The sequence below is a fragment of the Falco rusticolus genome, chromosome 3 (assembly GCF_015220075.1).
Source record: "Falco rusticolus isolate bFalRus1 chromosome 3, bFalRus1.pri, whole genome shotgun sequence".
NCBI classification, from domain to species: Eukaryota; Metazoa; Chordata; class Aves; order Falconiformes; family Falconidae; genus Falco; species Falco rusticolus.
Genome location: NC_051189.1, coordinates 58259857 through 58277284, shown reverse-complemented (window position 1 = coordinate 58277284; position 17428 = coordinate 58259857). Strand labels below are relative to the sequence as shown.

The 17428-nt window shown below is 39.3% G+C and overlaps 1 protein-coding gene and 1 long non-coding RNA gene across 2 annotated transcripts in view; one reads left to right on the top strand and one right to left on the bottom strand.

Annotated features, from left to right (window-relative positions):
• Positions 1-17428, top strand: part of DLGAP1 (DLG associated protein 1) — a 432610-nt gene that overhangs the window by 71581 nt on the left and 343601 nt on the right. The gene's annotated exons all lie outside the window — the stretch shown is intronic.
• LOC119145172 lies at positions 2938-15745 on the bottom strand. The gene is made up of 3 exons (XR_005103336.1): positions 15638-15745; positions 9599-9605; positions 2938-2948 (listed from the first exon to the last, which is right to left on the bottom strand). It is a non-coding gene; the product is annotated as an uncharacterized LOC119145172 (long non-coding RNA).

Sequence of the window (17428 nt, the reverse complement as noted above, 5' to 3'; positions counted from 1 at the left end):
TTCCATGTAAAACATCTTTGCTTGGGCTTTTCCTCAAATCCAAAAGCAAGAGTTGCAGGAAGTAATATTTTCCTTTTGTATTTAAGAGCGTAGTAGTGGTCCCACACAGACTAGAATTCATTGCTATTGTCACCTGTTTCTGCTAATCAGTTTTTCAGTGTGAGCTGATATTAAATTGTTAAGATGCCATTCGAAGTCAGATGAAAAAGATCTTAGGTGCTGATTAGCTTATGGAATGACTAAGTCCATAAGTGTTAGTTTGTCTACAAGAAGGTTTTAATGATATGAAAGTCAAAACTATGATTTCACAAAGCAAGAAATCATGCATTTTTTGCTTCAGTTGTCTGTGGCAAATATTTTCAATCATCTGATGCTGTTCAATAATCTGACCCTGAGCCTTCCCAATGAATCATTGATGTCTTCCTCTTTTACTTACCTCATTGCCTTACCAAGATTTTTCCAAATAAATTGCAAACAAGCATTTAAAATGGCAAAATAAAGACCTTTCTTTTGTTTAATATGCATCATGATGTTGTTAACCTAACAGTGATACAAGTCAGTAATTATGCGTGTCCAGTAAGATACCACTGCAGAATTCAGAAGAGTAAATAAAAATAAATACAAATCCTTAATAACAGGAGAGAGGGCAGAGGCATCTGAAAAACCAGCTGAGAACAGTGTGCTGTCCCATCTTAAGACAAACAGCTGTCATGAAAAAATGCCAAGTTCTGACTCTGAACTTGCTTATCTTGGAGATTTCTTTGGATTTATTAACTTTGTATTGACTCCAGGTTGTACACATGAAAGATGTTGTATGTAAATATGACAGTTGAGGCACCAGGAACCCAAGCACGTGTGGCACAGTCTGGCTCTGTTGGCTCAGACATGAACACACGTTAGTGAAGTTCCTCATCTTAAATTTAATCCTTTAAGATATAGATGCCCTTTGTTATAGATGCCATTAGATTGATAGATTTATTTATTAACCAAATTCATCCTTTGCTGTTAGCCTTTGCTACAGCCCTTGCTGTTTGAATGGCTGGGAGGAGACAGCTGATAATTGACAGCTGATAATTGAAATCTGTAAACTGCTGCTGGTTTCCTGACCTGATCTTGATGGACAGGCAGATGGCAAAAGTAGGCTTACCACATGGATTGACTACTTATATCTAGCTTATAATGATTTAAACATCCTGTTATTTTTACCTCATGCTTGCCATAGCCACGCCTTTTCTCATCTGAGTTTTTTAATGTTTTCATGGGGGGGTTATTTAAAGATTTTTGTCTCTTTCAGAAGATGGAAAAGTCTGCAGTTGTTCAGGGCCTCTGAGTTCTACTGCGTAGTGCCCAGCCACCGGTAGCGACTGAAAATTATTGTCACTTGGGAAGTCTACCCTGTGATTTGGTAGGGGATCATCACAGTCAGCGCTAGGTAACACCTGCCCCAACACTTGCAGGAGGCACCTGTGCCACCCCTTGCCAGCACCTTTAGGGGAGGTCAGTACTAAGGGGTATGGCAATGGAAGGTTGCTTCTGGGTTAGGGATGAGATGTGTTTTACAGTTGGTTTGAAAAACCTCCCACTGCTTCTGGCTGGGCAGTAATTTGTTTTGGGGACCTGTATAGGATCTGAGTTTCTGTGGCTGTCAGTCTAATGCTGTAAATTAATATTAAGTACAATTTCAAAAGTCAATGATATAATTTAATAAAATACTTTTTAATATTGTAAGTGTTAAGTGGTAATAAATTATATTGTTAAAAAAAGAGGGGAAAAAAGACTCTTAAAGTCTAAAATGTAAAGTAGAAATGTAAAGGCTGAAACTACTATGAAATTTTGCATATTTTATGTCACTCAGTTCTCAGAGGAATATATATGACTACTGTTGTACCAATACAGATATATTATTATTTTAATTCCCCTGATGTAGGCAATCAATTAAAATATTATGCCTGACAGTTTGCCCTTGGTCTCTCTAAAGAGCTCTTATTTAAGTTTTCTTGCTTCTTAATAACTTCGTTCTACTTGGTTGAAGCTTTGAAGAGATGGAATTTCTTTTCTCTGACAAAGAGTAAGATCAAAGTCACACTAGCTTGAGGTGTTGATATTTTCTTAATTGAAGCAAGTTTTCTTCTCCTTTTTAGAAGTCCCATGCAGAAATTAAAGTAGAGCTTTTTTTCCTATTCCGTGTTTTTCTTTCTCACCCAGATGATCAAGCCTTATTTGTTTGCAAGGCTTTAGACTCTGGTTTTGGAATGCAGTCTCATCTTTTTCTTCTGTAAGATCTTCTATCAGGAGCCTCTGGGGAGCAAGCAGAACCTTCTTTCTTTCGGTCATTCTAGAAGTTGTGCTGTTGTAGTTTTGCTTCAGAAAAGGAAGTTTCTTCTACTTAGGTATATTCAGGTGGAGAATGTTGCTGGAGAATATTATAATGTATTTTTCTGATACATTTATTCTCACAAGAGTTAACCCGCTCATAATTTATGTAGGTTGTAGGTCTAATATGCTAAAAATTAACCTATGATATTCCTGTTCTGTGAGAATCTTCTCTTTTTTCTTTTCTTTTTTTTTCAACTTTAAGTGGCAATATCTGCCGATATTTTTTATATCTAAGGTATAATAAGTGCCAGTTGGTAGCCACAGGCAGAATGTGTATTTGTTCTGAAGTCATGTCAAATTGCAAATGTTATGATTTTGATACACTTCAAGTACTTTGCTTAAAAGACTCCATGCACAATAAGGTTTGTCCATGGCTGTTTCTTTGATGAATGCACTGAAACACAGAGTTGTGATTTACCAAAAGCTGCTGTAGTCAAGCAACGGCCTTTAAAACAAAGGGTAGGTTCTGTCCTAGAGTTTCTGTGTGGCCTTGGGCAGGTGAATTAACACTTCTGTGTCTGAAGTCTACTGCTTTAAAAGGGGAACCAGAGTCTTTGTTATTGTCTCATTCGCTGAGAATGTATAATCTTGACTAACACTTATTTTCATGCAGCCTGCAATACAGTTGTCCCCCATCTTCTGAGTATGTAGGCCAATGAAGTTTTTAATTTACAAAGTGCAAATAATACCTATTATGGCCTTGTCAAATGTTGACTGCTCGAAATGCTACCAAATCCTTAAACTCAATGCCTTACAATACCCACAAGATAGGGGAGAGACTATTTATCTTGCCTCCAAGGCAATATACTGTGTGTGCATTTCCAATTATATGGATGCCTAAGTTGCCTTGGGAGGGGAAAATTCCCATTTTATTCACCTGTAGCTTATTTTATTCACTGTGAACTTCATTTCCTACTTGTCTGTTAACACAGTGGCAATAAGGTGTCTATTAAAAAGTTGATGATGCATTTTGTGGGTGCTGACCTGGCTCCCTTTTCTCTGAAAGTACCCAAACGATTATTTTATCATTTTTTTGTGGAGAAAAATTGTAACTATTTGAACTGAATTATTCTGCATTGAACCATTGAACCTGTTTTTCCCATTCAGTTTTATGCTCCTTGGGGGAGAGGTTCTTTATTGCCCAGGTCATTATTGCTAAAACACTGCATACAGAAATGAGAGGAGCTGCAACAGGTCTATGTGTCCATTATTGAAAACATCCCTATATTTCTGAAGAGCCTGGAATACTTCATTTGGGTGTGACTTACCAGTAATGCCAAAGGCTTAAAACAGTAAAGATCACAACAAATAACTTTGACATTTTATCTAGACTCTATTAAGCATTCTTTTAGGTCAGCTTTTAAGCATATTTCTTTTTAGTTCACCAGATATTCATTAAACATTTAAATATTAGGATGTCTCAAGATCAAGACTGTTACATAAAGCCATAAACAAAAATTTGTCATTGGAGCTATTTGGGTATTTGTGGGAAATAAATAAGCTTTTCCTCTGTCTTTCCAGTGCCTGATTTACTCTTGTTTTCCTTGTGACAACTTTAAGGTCCTTTCTTCTATTAATTTAAAGAACATGTGTATGCAAGTGCCATTAATGTCAAAAGACCTTAGCTATATTTTCCCTTTGTGAATAAGATACAAACACTCTTTGCTGCTGCTGCCTTTGATAGCTTCTGTGAGCCAAAACCGGTTTGCAGTGGTAAAAATCAAACACAATCACAAGAAACTCTAAGGAAAGTTACTATGATAATTCACTTTTAAGTGAATGCTGTTAGGCAGAAGCATTCTGTGCAGGTGTGTTGAGAGAAGGAACTGAAACATCAATGTTTGGTCACGTAAACCTAGTAGGGTATAAGTACAATAAGAATCAATTCAGTATTGGCAGGAAAGTGGATTAGATCGGTTTTGGCTTTGGTTTGGTGAAGAAGTAAAATAATAAATTGTTAATAAAATTTAATAAATGAAAAATAAAATTGATAATAAAGCAGTCAGCAAATGTATGGATTTAAATAATTTTCCCTCAGAATTGGAGATGATAGCCTCAAAAGGCTCTATTAATGCTGATTTCCATTAAGATGAAAAAAATGAGGACTGAAAGATATTATTGCTTATACTGATTTTCTTTTTAAAAAATACATCAGTTCAAACATATCTGTGTGAAATTCTGGACCCAGTGAATTGATGACAAAATTCTAATTGATGAAATTCAACCCTTTTCTCATTCTCTTGTTTGCTCTCTAGTGTTCTGAAGTGAACATTTTATTTGCCCAGTGATGTACACAGGTCACTCTTTCAAAGGAGAAACCTATTATTCAGAGAAAAATATCGAATCAAACTGACACTGTCTTCACTGACTTTGAGAAGTATCTATGTGTGCATGCTCCTTATGTGAGGAAAGTGCCAACCATACAGATCAAGGCCTTTTTGTTCAAGCATTTCTGAGCAGCTTAGGTATGTTTTGAAACCTAACTATTGTTTTGAAACGATTGTTTGTTAACTCTGCATGATCTCTGCCTTTCAGTCTACAATTTGATCTCACAGTTGCACTTCTTTCATAATTCTGAATTATAATAAAACAAAATGGGGCCAAATTGTAATTTTTTTCTGTGGGCCACATGACAGTGTCTAGTGCAGTTTAAGTGGGAAGAGAATCAAGAAAACTCTAGGTGGGCAGTTACTATTGGTCCAGGTGTGGGTTCACTGGGGCTTGGGGTCTTTTTTGTTTGTTTCTGCATCATGTGTTTTTAAAGACAATTCAAATAGTTTGAGTTTCCTAAATTTTTCACTAAGAAGTAAGTTTTGCAGAACTCAAATCATTTTTTTACTTCCTTGCTATAGCTCTTCAAGGTTTTTAGCTTTCTTGTTTAGAGCACTGTGGGGCATACTCTCTGGCAGGGGGGGTCCCAGGTGTTGCACAGCTGAGGTGCCAAAAGAACTCCATAAGAAAATTCTCTGGTTTTAGTTTAATCTAAATTCAATCATGTAGCGGTATTTCAGGGGTGTTTTTTTTTTTTAATTTATTTTTACAGTGAGACTTTATAGTTAAGCTGTATTTAATTTGTTACACAGTGCTACGGTAGTTGGAGACTGTAGGAAAATATACCCCCTGTTGCATGGGCCTGTTGTTATATGACACACTTCTCTAGCATTGATTTCCTAACATAATATAAAGTAGGTAAGGATGAAAGGAGAAACTATTGGACTTATTCTTAGGACAACTTTCTGGTAGCAGAATTTTAAAATGTAATGTTTTTGGCAGAAAGCCTTATTTCTGGCTTTTTGCTGTGATGATTAGTGAGACTGATGAAAAGTTTTCCAGTTTATCTTCCCCATCACAATAGATTATTTACTCTCACCAGAGTGTGCAAACAGAATCTGGAAAAAATAGCAGAGACTAGGCTACACTTTACTAGCGATGTTGCTCCAGCACATCTGGTTTAATTTGCTTTTAAAACTTCTGGTATCATTTTCTGCAGCTTAACAATGGAGATTGTTTTGGCTTTAAAATCTAGGGGTATTTTGGGCTACATAGGGGAATACCTAAATTCAGTTGCTAGTTATGTAAGTTAATGGTGTGGTTTTGTATTAAGCTGCTTGACTGTATTTGCAAGATAATGCTTGAATGCAGGCATCACCCAGCATTGTAAGACTAATTTCTTAGGTAAAAAACATGGTACTCTGTGTGTATAATATAGCATATATATTATAACATACACATTGCTCTCTGAATTATTAGTCACGCTGGGATTGTGCAGTGGTCATAGTTTCTTACCTTATCTTACATATTCTTTGATTACTTTTGGCTTTCTTTTGTAGCGCAGCAATTTTTTTGTGAATTACCATTGTGCATTGAATTACACAGAACATAGATTACAACTCTGAATACGTTAAGTCAGAACTACTTTCTGTCATTTATCTTCCTTTCTTATGTTTACTAAAAGGCACTGGAAATAGGATTCCTCGGGAATGAGATTTGATGAAACTTGTACTTTCTGAGTTCAAAAGTTGAAAATAAATGCTAAAACATTCAACTACCAGTAAAATAGGAATAACATTTAATTTATTACTATAATTCTTTACTTATTACTTATTTTCATAGTGAGAGATGAGAAGTTGTAGAAAAGTTCAATGTTTCTTTTGATTATACATTAGAAATACATTTTAGTTCACTAATTTTATGACATTGTGTGTCTTTGTGGAGAAATACTAGTGGTTTTCCCAGAATAGAGTGAGCCTGAGATTGTCTGTCCCTTAATGCTGGGACAAGTTATTGCACAGCTGGAACAGTGTCAGAAGGTCAGGACTAAGGAGCAACAGCTATCGGGACACATTTATCTAGGTCATTTGCTATCATTCATTTGTCTGTTTGCAGCTATGCACCAGTGAAGTTATAATAATAGAAATAATGCTCTTTGGAATACTACTTCAATTAGGTTATGTTTATTCAAGCAGGTGATTACATTATCAAAATCACATTTAGAAAAGTTTAAAAGTACACAGGAAAATAGAGAGCTGTAGGGACGAGGTATTTAAGTACAATATACATTAAAAATCTGCAATAATTTGACTATTCATGTTAAACCTGATAATTAAATTATTAAATGATACCCAAATAAACATCTTTTTTTATTGTGAAAATCAACTTCTACTATATTTTTCCCTGGGAAAAAGAGAAGATTTTGAGAGATGGAAATTTTGTGCTGCTTTGTTGTGCAGGTTGTACCACTTCAGGGCCACCACACTATCTTTACCTATCTGTTTTCTGATAGCTGTTGGGAGAGAAAGAAATGGCTCAGGATTTCACACTCAGTATGTAGCAGTGATGCAGCAGTAAACGTCAGAGGCAACTAATGCTTCTTTCTGCAATCATACTGCTGTGAAATAACAGTTTGCCAGGTTTCATTTATGTTTCTCAGAACGAATGCTAGCTCTAATGCCTCAGATTGTGGGGCTTTCCCCAGCGGTCCCTTACTTTCCCACAAGCATGAGGTTAAGCTTAGCCCCAAACCACGCTTGTAATGAAGTTTTGAAATTCAAAACTCACATCCCATTTTAAGCTCTTGCTTCAACACGCTCATCTCTTTCCACCAAAGAAAAAAATGCTTTAGCAAATGCTAAGGGCATCCAAAGCCAAATAGTTCTGGGTGTTTGGACAGGAATATCACTATTAGCTGGTGTTATACTATTACTGATAACTTCACTGCATTTCAAATTGGCTTTTGGCTGATAACACCTTTCAGGTGGTTTTGCCTGCAGAATCTGGTTTGTGTGATTGAGAAATGCTTCCCAATAAGGCAGATTTCTGTGGAGGAGGTAAGTGCAGGGTGTGTGAGAATCTGACTTCACTAAACCATAATTTTCAGCAATGCATGGTCCACGTTAAGACATACATGGAAGAAACTAACTCATTAGAGAAAAAGACCTTTGACTTCTTTTTACATCCCTCTTCTCCCCTCTTTCCTTTGCCCTGGTACTGTGCAAAAATCTATTTGTAGAAATCTATAGGGTTTTACCCAAGCAACCAGAGGAACTGCAGAGTAGATTGCTATTTTTAGTTTGCAAAACAATGAGCAGTTAAGATTACATTTTTTGAACATATACCAGAAGTTCATGACCTTGAAAGACCTGGAAGAACAAACCAAGCAAAGCATGACTGGTGTTTCTATATGCCTGCATCATGAATTTGCCTTTTCAGGAAGACAGGTGTTGCAATTGAGAAGCTCATACACAACAGGTACCATTCTCTTCCGTGCTGTGCTGAACATAAAAGATGCTATACTGGGTGGGACCAGAGGTCCAGCTCATCTTTCTCTTACTGTGACCAGTAGTGAATATTTACAGAAAAAGTCTAAGAAATGAGGCACACCAGGAATGACTATTAGGGGTTAAGGAGCTTACTTCTGTATTTAGTAATGATCAGGGAGCTTATTCTCCATGAACTTCTCAGTCTCTTTTTTAATTCTTTATACCTTTGACTTCCTTAATATCTTAAGAGAGTGAGTTCCTTGATTTACATGCACAATCTGTGACAATTTTTTTCCTTTGTTTTATTTTAAACCTTCTGGCTGGTAATTTCATAAGACAGCACCAAATTTTTGAATTACAGGAGGGGATAATGACTCTTAAGCCACCTTTTATGAATTTCTAGTGGTATGTAGAGCTTGAAGCAGTACTCAAAAATAGTTTATGTCTTCTGAATACTATAGGTTTACAAATTGCTTCATGTATGCGTAAAAACAGTATATCCTAGTACTTTTTATCAAAAAAAAAAAAAAAAAAAGCTTGCTATTACAGAGAATACATATTCCATAAGACCATTCCAAAGAAAATTCTTAGAATCTCAAACGTATTTCCACCTTTGCTGGTGATTTCATGTTTTATCTTAGATAAACTATTTTATTTTTCTGTGCCAGTGTTTCTTAGCTCATCCATTGCATATCTTGCCTTTATCAACTTTCAAAAGAAGCATTTTATTATATCTATTGACACAGAGTATATAAAAATAATATTTTCATTCACTCTAAGGTGTTTGCCAACAGAACAGTAAAGACGACTTCCAAGAAAATATGTGAAGCAATTAAACCACTCTTTCTACCAAGCAAAGTTGTTGGGAAGGTTCTGCAATGCTGTATGGCAGCACGTGTGACACCCTTCTCTTACAGTCAGGAGAGAGATATATAGCTTAGAAATTTGTCTTAATTATATCAGACTTCATAATTTGCTGATATCACTTGTAGTTCTTGTCTATTTGCATCTTTCAGGAAAATTTCACCTTGAGTCTGCAAGCTGACAATATGCAAATCCTGCATGTTCTGTATAATCACAGCTCCCTGTTGCCTTCTCAGGTCCCTGTTCTGTTCCTTATTTCACATGTTGAAACAGTTGAATTGGTCATTTTTCAGTCCTGTGATCCACAGGCCTCAAAGGTGTGTCTACTAAGGAGCTTTGATAGGTGACCAGGGCATGTATATTCATATATACTATATAGCTCTGTCTGCATGTGACATTTAAAATGATATTCAGACAGTAACTTAAATTTTTTGAAGAGGTCTTCCCAGTAAAAAGCTGTTGAGAACATTTTCAGGTTGTAAAACTCATTATAGAAGAGCATCTCACCTGCCTTTTGGCTGACTGGGGAGAGTAATTTCTCTTCCTTAACTCAGCAGCGATCAGCCCCTGACTGTCACTGTGGGGAAGAGAACCACGACTGTTTACCTGCTATTATCTGCTGTAAGCAACTGGAGGGAGTTGGAGTGAAAGCATGTTGGCTGCACTCCGCTGTGTGTTGGGAGGAGGAGTGACTGAGAGAGCAGATGAATTCTGTGCAGCACTGAAGAAGGGAAATACAGCCAGCTCATCCCAGTTAACCAGAGTGGGCAGGTGGGGAAGAACTGATGCAGATGTAAAAGAGTTCTTGATCAATGCCTCTTTTAGGGAAGCTGCGGGTTGCTTCTTACCTGGAACAGGTTGTGAATTAATTGCTCATATTTGTGTTTATTTAGTGGCTTGTTGGACCTTAGTGGTTACTGAGAGCTTCAAATGCATCCAACCATTTGAGTTGGAGAGTAAAAATGTGTTTGGGAATATGCAGTGTTAGAGGAGGTCTGGAACCAGTTGATACTAGTTTTAGAAGAGAGTAGACACAGTCCATACTAAGCTGGGATCACAGCACTTGCAGGCTTGTTACTATCTTGAGAGACTCCAAAGCAGATCCTTCACATTTTCAGGGCCAAAAAGGGACCATGTCAGAATAAGTGAAAGAAAAACATAGTGTGTGAAAGAAAGAAAGAAGAAATGAAAGAAAAAGAATATTCTCCAGAATGCATATTTCATTTTTAAATCTGTATTTAATTAGAAGAGAGAGTTCTGTTAGCAATAAAGAGTTCATCCATTTCCTTACTAGGTGTTAACTTTAGCTAAATATTACCAGAACATGCATTCTTTATTTAAATACTGGGAAGTTTCTTTAAATTGTAGTGTAAGGTGACATATAAGTAGAGCTGTTCAGGGCATCCATCCACTATTGTCCTTAGACTGAAATGACACATTTGGTGTTAGGAGACAGCTATCCAGCACTCTGTCTATTGAAACAATTTCTAAGCAGTAGTATACTCTCATGAGATTTTAAAGGAGATCACAATAGAAAGCTTAAAATGTATATTTGTGGTAGAATGGAATTTTACAGTAACAAATACATACATAACCTATTACCTAAAAAGCTTCTTTGTGGTTGGAGACCTCTGTAATTTTTTTGGTTTGTTTTGGAAGTGAGATTGACATATTTTAGTTATAACAGAACCCAAAGCAATCAAAGCTAGAGGACTGATGGTAAAGCGTGTAGGTCCATCAGTTTTACACAAGCATTATCCCTTTTCTACCCATATTCATAGTGACCCAAGTTTCAGACTGGATGTCAGGCTTATACCTCAGTTCATGTTTTTTCTTTAACATGGTTCAGTGTATTGGTATGATTTAAATATATTGGGGGGCTTAATAAAATAGTAACATTCATTTTTCTCAGTGTGGGAGTGCGAATTAATGGTTAAAGACAGAGACAATGAGCCACGATTCCCTGGTTCTATTCTGGGCTCTGAGCTGACTCACTGCATAATCTTACTCAAGTCATTTAAATTCAGGTGAAATGAGCTCCGCTAAGCTGATGAGACAATGCATGTTTCAGCCTTTCTTCCTCAGTGCATTTTTCTATACAATTCTGCCTCTCGGTCATCAACATAAATTTATTAATATGTTGTGGTATAGGATCATTGTAAAATGTGTTTTAAGAACTTGTTTATTAATTTCTAAATCCTTTATTGAAAGCTACTTTTTTCCTGATTGAAGCAGGCAAGTAAATGTTACCCTATTCTGTGGAAATATGTTTTCTAAAATGACCCTCTTCTACATTCAGATGAAATGACCTTTCAAAAAAGCTATGACACCCATAATAGTTAATTGCCCATCAGTAGTGTTGATACCTGGAGGTATTATTGTCTCATGCTCAGATCTCTCCAGTGAACTAAATGATCCTTTGTGATCCAAGTCCCATGTCGGGCCATTGAACATTTGCTCTCCGCTGTAAAGAGTACCTCCATCACTGATGTGTGAAAACTCAAGAGATCTTTCCTTTCTTTTTAATTCCAGTATGTGGAGAGAAAATCAAAATACTGACTGCTATTGCCAAGCAGATTTGTTTTCCAGCAAATTGTAGTGGAACTTGACATATAACAAAGCATGCTTTCCCTTCCATTTCCTTCCAGAAACTGCATCCTGTATTACTGTGCTCTGCCTTTTTGGTTGCCTTGTATGTTCCAACAAATATTATTTTCTTGAGTTAGCATTCAAAATATAAAAATTGATGTATTCAGAATTCATCCAGTATCTGTGAAGTTGCTCTGGTCTTTTTGATGGGCATGTTGGTTGAGCTGTGAGTTACTTGTATCCATATAGTCCTTCCACTGTCATAATCCACAGCTGACTGAGGAGGATAAGAAATTATGGCTCAGAATGACTTCACATGACTACACATCCCAGCAGTGTGAATGGCAGCACCAAGCAGTGGTGATTCATTCCCTCAGCACTGAAATTGCCAGTGTTCAGAGGAAAAGGATTACTTTGGAACAAAGAAATGCTTTATCCAACAGAGAGTACAGACATTATAGAGTTATTAATCAGGGCAGTCATCCTGAAAGTAGATTTAACTGCAGGATTTCATGTAGAGGGAAACTAGAATTACAGTAGGAAGCGATTGAGGACTCAAAGTAGTAGATAGAATTGCGTATTTTAAGGGCTTCTTAAATTACACCTGGGGAAAGGTTCACTCTGTGCATGCTAATGAAATGGTTTCTGTCTGCGTTGTTCAGTGTTTTCTTTGGATGGCATCTACCCAGCATGGTAATTGCATTTGGTTGCAAAATAGGAAGACAACCAGTTTAATTTGCTCTGTTTTCCACTTCAGTATCACTGCAGGCTGTTTCTTTGCTAAATCTCATATGCAAAGCCAAGTCAGCCTCATCATTAATGAGATGGGAGACCTCAAAGGAAAACCCAATGTGTCAGGTAACTATACTGGTGATTTTTGGCTACTAGAAATCCTTCTTAGGAATCACTACTGAAGCATGAGCTTGGAATTAAGGGTCTTGTAGTACTGGAGCAGCTATTGTCCTTATGAAACAAAGCTGAGGTGCTATTCTCCTATGGCCATTGCAGAGCAATTCAGATGATTTGGAGCTCCCCAGCTCAGCCTCATTTTTTTTTGGAAAGTGCCTGAAGTAGAGCAGATCAAATTCCTACCTTGTCTTCTGGATATTGCTGTGGTTCAGCTGAGGATAAAGTAAGTTTGCACAGATTCAGATGATCATGTGGGTTAAAAGGGGCTTCTGGACCTCAAGGACAACTTCAAAGCTATATCAGGTAGCTCAAGGCCATGTCCCAATGAGTTTTGAATATCTCCAAAGGTAGAGGTTCCATGATCTCTCTGAGTAGCTCACTCCAGGGTTTGGCCACTTTCATTGTGAAAGAGGTAGGTATTGTCTGTTGCTCTGTAAATGTTCCATGTAGAAGGGAGTTGCTTTGCCTTTCCCCAAATAAATTATATTTTGATACTGTCTCCTGGCTGCAGATGAAGCAATGTGTAAGTGCTAAGGCTTTAGTGACCTCCAGGTTAACAGCACCTCCACTAAAGTTGTTGGGAGTCTAGGTAGTCATCATTTATCTCTCTGAAGATTCTCAGATGTCCAGAACATTAACTGAGTCAGATAAAGCTTGTGTTCAGTGGAGCCCTGTCATCAGTGGGTCTGTAAGTTTAATGAAGTCTTTTCTTCCCAGAATGGAAGAGGTGACTGTGTGTACTGAAAACAGATCAAAGTTACAATAGAACAGGGGCAAGCAGAAATGACAGAAATACTGAAATGAATTATTGGAAGCTTAGACTTCTTGGAAATGCAATTAAAAATTTCAGAGGTGTACATTTAGGAAATAGACCCTGAAACTCGTTAGTATTTATCACAGTTTATGACATTGCAGATTACACCAACCAGCATTTCTGGTAATTCTTGAAAGGCATGAGGTTTCACAAGTTACTTCATAACTGTAAAAAGTGTTGTGAAACATAGTCATTTTGATTTGGTAGTGCTTTTAGCACCCATTCTGCACAAGTCCATGTCTTTGCACAAAGTAGGAAATAACAGATAATCATGTGGTTATTTTTTACACAACATGGAGGACACTGTTGTGTGGTTTTACTAGAGGCTACCTCATCAGGAAGAGGAAATCAATGAGGTCTTCTACAGACAACTGGAAGTAGCCTCATGATCACAGGCTCTGATTCTCGTGGGGGACTTCAACCACCTTGATATCTACTGGAGAGAAAACACAGCTAGGCACACACAGTCCAGGAGATTCCTGCAGGTTATTGATGACACAGGTGGAGAAGCCAATGACATAAGGTGTGCTGCTGGTCCTTGTACAATCAAGGAATATCTGGTTGGGGATGTGAAGGTTGGGGGCAGCTTTGGCTGCAGTGCCCATGAGATGGTGGAGTTCAGGATCCTGTGTGGAGGAAGTAGAGCAATAAGTAGGATTACAACCCTGGACTTAAGGAGAGCTAACTTTGGCCTCTCCAAGGACCCGCTTGGAAGAATCCCACGGGTTAGAGCTCTATTCTAGTAAGGGGGTCCAAGAGAGGTAGTTAATTATCCAAGCATCACTTTCTCCAAGCTCAAGATTGGTGATCCCTATGAGTAAGAAATCAAGTAAAGGAAGAGAAGACCTGCATGGATGGGTAAGGAGCTTCTGGCAAAACTCAAACAGAAGAAAGAAGTTTACAGAATGTGGAAAAAGGGACAGGCCACTTGAGAGGAATATAGGAATGTTGTCACATTATGCAGGGATGTGTCGAGGAAGGCTAAGGCCCATTTGCAAGTAAATCTGGCAGGGAACGTCAAGGACAACAAGAATAGCTTCTTCAAGTACATCAGTAGCAAAACAAAGGCTACGCAAAATGTGGGCCTGCTGCTGAATGAGGTGGGTGCCCTGGTGACCAAGGATACAGAGAAGGCTGAGTTACTGAATGCCGCCTTTGCGTCAGTCTTTACTGCTAAGGCTGGCTCTCGGGAATTGCAGACCCTGGAGGCAAAAGAGAAATTCTGAAGAAAGTAATTGTAGGAGAATCAGGTTAGAAATCATTTAGACAAACCTCACACCCACAAATCCATGGACCTTAATGGGATGCACCTATGAGTGCTGAGGAAGCTGGTAGATGTTATTTCTAAGCCACTCTCCATCACCTTTGAAGGATCATGGAGAGCAGAAGTGGTGCCCAAGGACCAGAGGAAAGCCAATGTCACTCCAGTCTTCAAAGAGAGTGAGAAGGAAGACCCAGAAAACTACAAACTGGTCAGCCTCACCTCAATCCCTGGAAACTGATGGAACATCTCTTCATGGAGGTCATTTGGAAGCATGTGAAGGAAAAAGAATGTCATCAGGAGTAGTCGACATGGATTCACCAAGGGGAAATCATGCCTGACCAACCTGATGGCCTTCCATGATGGAACGACTGGCTGGGTAGATGAGGGCAGAGCGGTGGACGTTGCCCACCTTGACCGCAGCAAGGCTTCTGACACTGTCTCCCATAACAGCCCCGGAGGTCAGCTCAGGCCGTGCGGGCTGGATGAGGGGACAGTGAGGCGGATCGAGAGCTGGCTGATGGCAGAGCTCAGGGGCTGTGACCAGCAGCGCAGAGCCCAGCTGGAGGCCTGTAGCTGGCGGGTTCCCCAGGGCTCAGCGCTGGGCCCAGCCCTGTCCAACGGGCTCCCAGCGCCCTGGGTGAAGGGGCAGAGCCCTCAGCAAGGCTGGCGGTGACACAGCCCTGGCAGGAGCGGCTGGTACCCCAGCGGCTGCGCTGCCGTTCAGCGAGGCCTGGGCAGGCTGGAGAGCTGGGCGGGGGGGACCGAATGCAGTTCAGCAAAGGGGGTGCCATGGGGGCCTGGGGGGCATCGGGAGGAACGTGGCCGGCAGGTGGAGGGAGGTGATCCTGCCCCTCTGCTCTGCCCTGCTGAGGCCGCACCTGGAGCGCTGTGTCCAGTGCTGGGCTCCCCAGTTCAGGAGAGACAGGGAACCGCTGGGGAGCACCCAGCAGAGGCCTACGGGGATGATGAGGGGACTGGAGCTTCTCCCTTGTGAGGACAGGCTGGGAGAGCTGGGCCTGTTCCGCCTGGAGGAGACCGAGAGGGGATCTTATCAATGCGCACAAATATCTTCAGGGTGAGTGTCGAGAGGACGAGCCCAGGCTCTTTTCAGCGGTGCCCAGCGACAGGACAAGGGGCAACGGGCACAAACTGCAGCACAGGCAGCTCCATCTGAATATGAGGAAGAACTTCTTTACCCTGAGGGTGACAGAGCAGTGGCACAGGCTGCCCAGAGAGGCTGTGGAGTCTCCTTCTCTGGAGACATTCAAAACCCGCCTGGACACGATCCTGTGCAACCTGCTGTAGGTGACCCTGCTTTAGCTTTAGGGGTTGGACTGGGTGATCTGCAGGGGTCCCTTCCAACCCTGACCATTCTGTGATTCTGTGAACATCACAAAATTTCATTAGCCAGAGTCTTTAAGGACTTGCTCAGAATTTTTAGGGGGCTGGATATTGCATTAATTTCCTCTTTCTGCTTCTTTAGATATTGAAGCTTGGGTAGTTCTAACCTTGCATAAATGAGCGTTATTCCTGCCAAGTATCTGAAAGATGTGCATGTTTAAGGGAAAACTTGCTCCAAATGTGTCATGGTATTAATTTTTATTTAAAGACACAAATATTTCTGTCCCTAGTAACCAAGTATTATACTTGGGAGCTCAGTTTCATTTAGCACTGTAAAAGCATGTGTCAAAGAGTCTGCAAATTCTTGGTCTACTGGTTTCAGCAGGTCAGGAGCCAATATGTTATTAACAACCATGGCATTTGTTGCTCAGGGAGAGGTTTCTGTGTGGTCTTAATGGAATGGTCTGTGATCAGTCCATGTTATCATGGAGTTCATCCTTTCTCCCAGTGATTTAAGAGAATATTAAAATGGGTATCTATTTTTCATCTGGTTTTGTAGGGGAAATTGGCATCTTGCTAGTGTTACATTTAGGGAAACAAAGACTTAGGATATAAGAAATAACTACAGTTCTAGAATATGCAGTTTCAAGTACTCTTTCCTTCCCAGTGAATGTTAAACTGGAGTTGAATCTGTAGATGTCTTAGCTGCAAGCATCATAAACCATTTTCTGCAAGATTTAAAAGGCAAGTTTTACTAATTTCAGCACCAAATGATCACTTAACCTGATTTCCAGATCAGCATTTTTCTACTAAACTCTTTTACCACTAACGCAGCTCATTCAGAATAGCTGTCTGTTTAAAAAGTGTTCCAGGCTGGATACTCATAATACTGAGACTAAAGACAGCTTTTCGACTTTTTGTTACCTCCCTTCTGTGATTATGGAATATGTCCTGTATCATCAGCTTCTTGGAAGATACATAAGATTTTAGTAATTGTGCCGTATTCTTCTGCTACGTTTGTGTGCACTATGAAAGGAGTTAAGTACTGAGCAATTCCGTCTGGAATCAGCTGCTGTACAACTTCACTGTTAAGACTAAAGTTGTTGCTCATCTCCTTGTTTTTATTGAGTCTTATTCCTAAGAGTCTGCAGCATATTCCCTCTCCATAAATAATGACCGATTTAACTTACTGCATAATGGAGAGATGGGAACACCTTCCCAATCTTCCCACTGGAGCCTTTTATACTTCTAAACCTGCAGAAAGGAAACTGTCTTTAGTCTTCAGAAGACATATTAATGCCCAGTTGTACAAAGGGAAAGACAGCCTAAATCTTTGCCTCATGGCTCAGTTTTTCAGCAGCTTTAAACAGTCCGATCCTTAGGTGGCAACTTGTTATTGCACAATAATTATGGCCTGGCTTACAGGAGGATCTAGGAAATAATTTACATGGAGGGTATTGTTACTGCTTTAACTGAGGAAGAATAAAGAGTTAACCACCGACATTTTTGCAC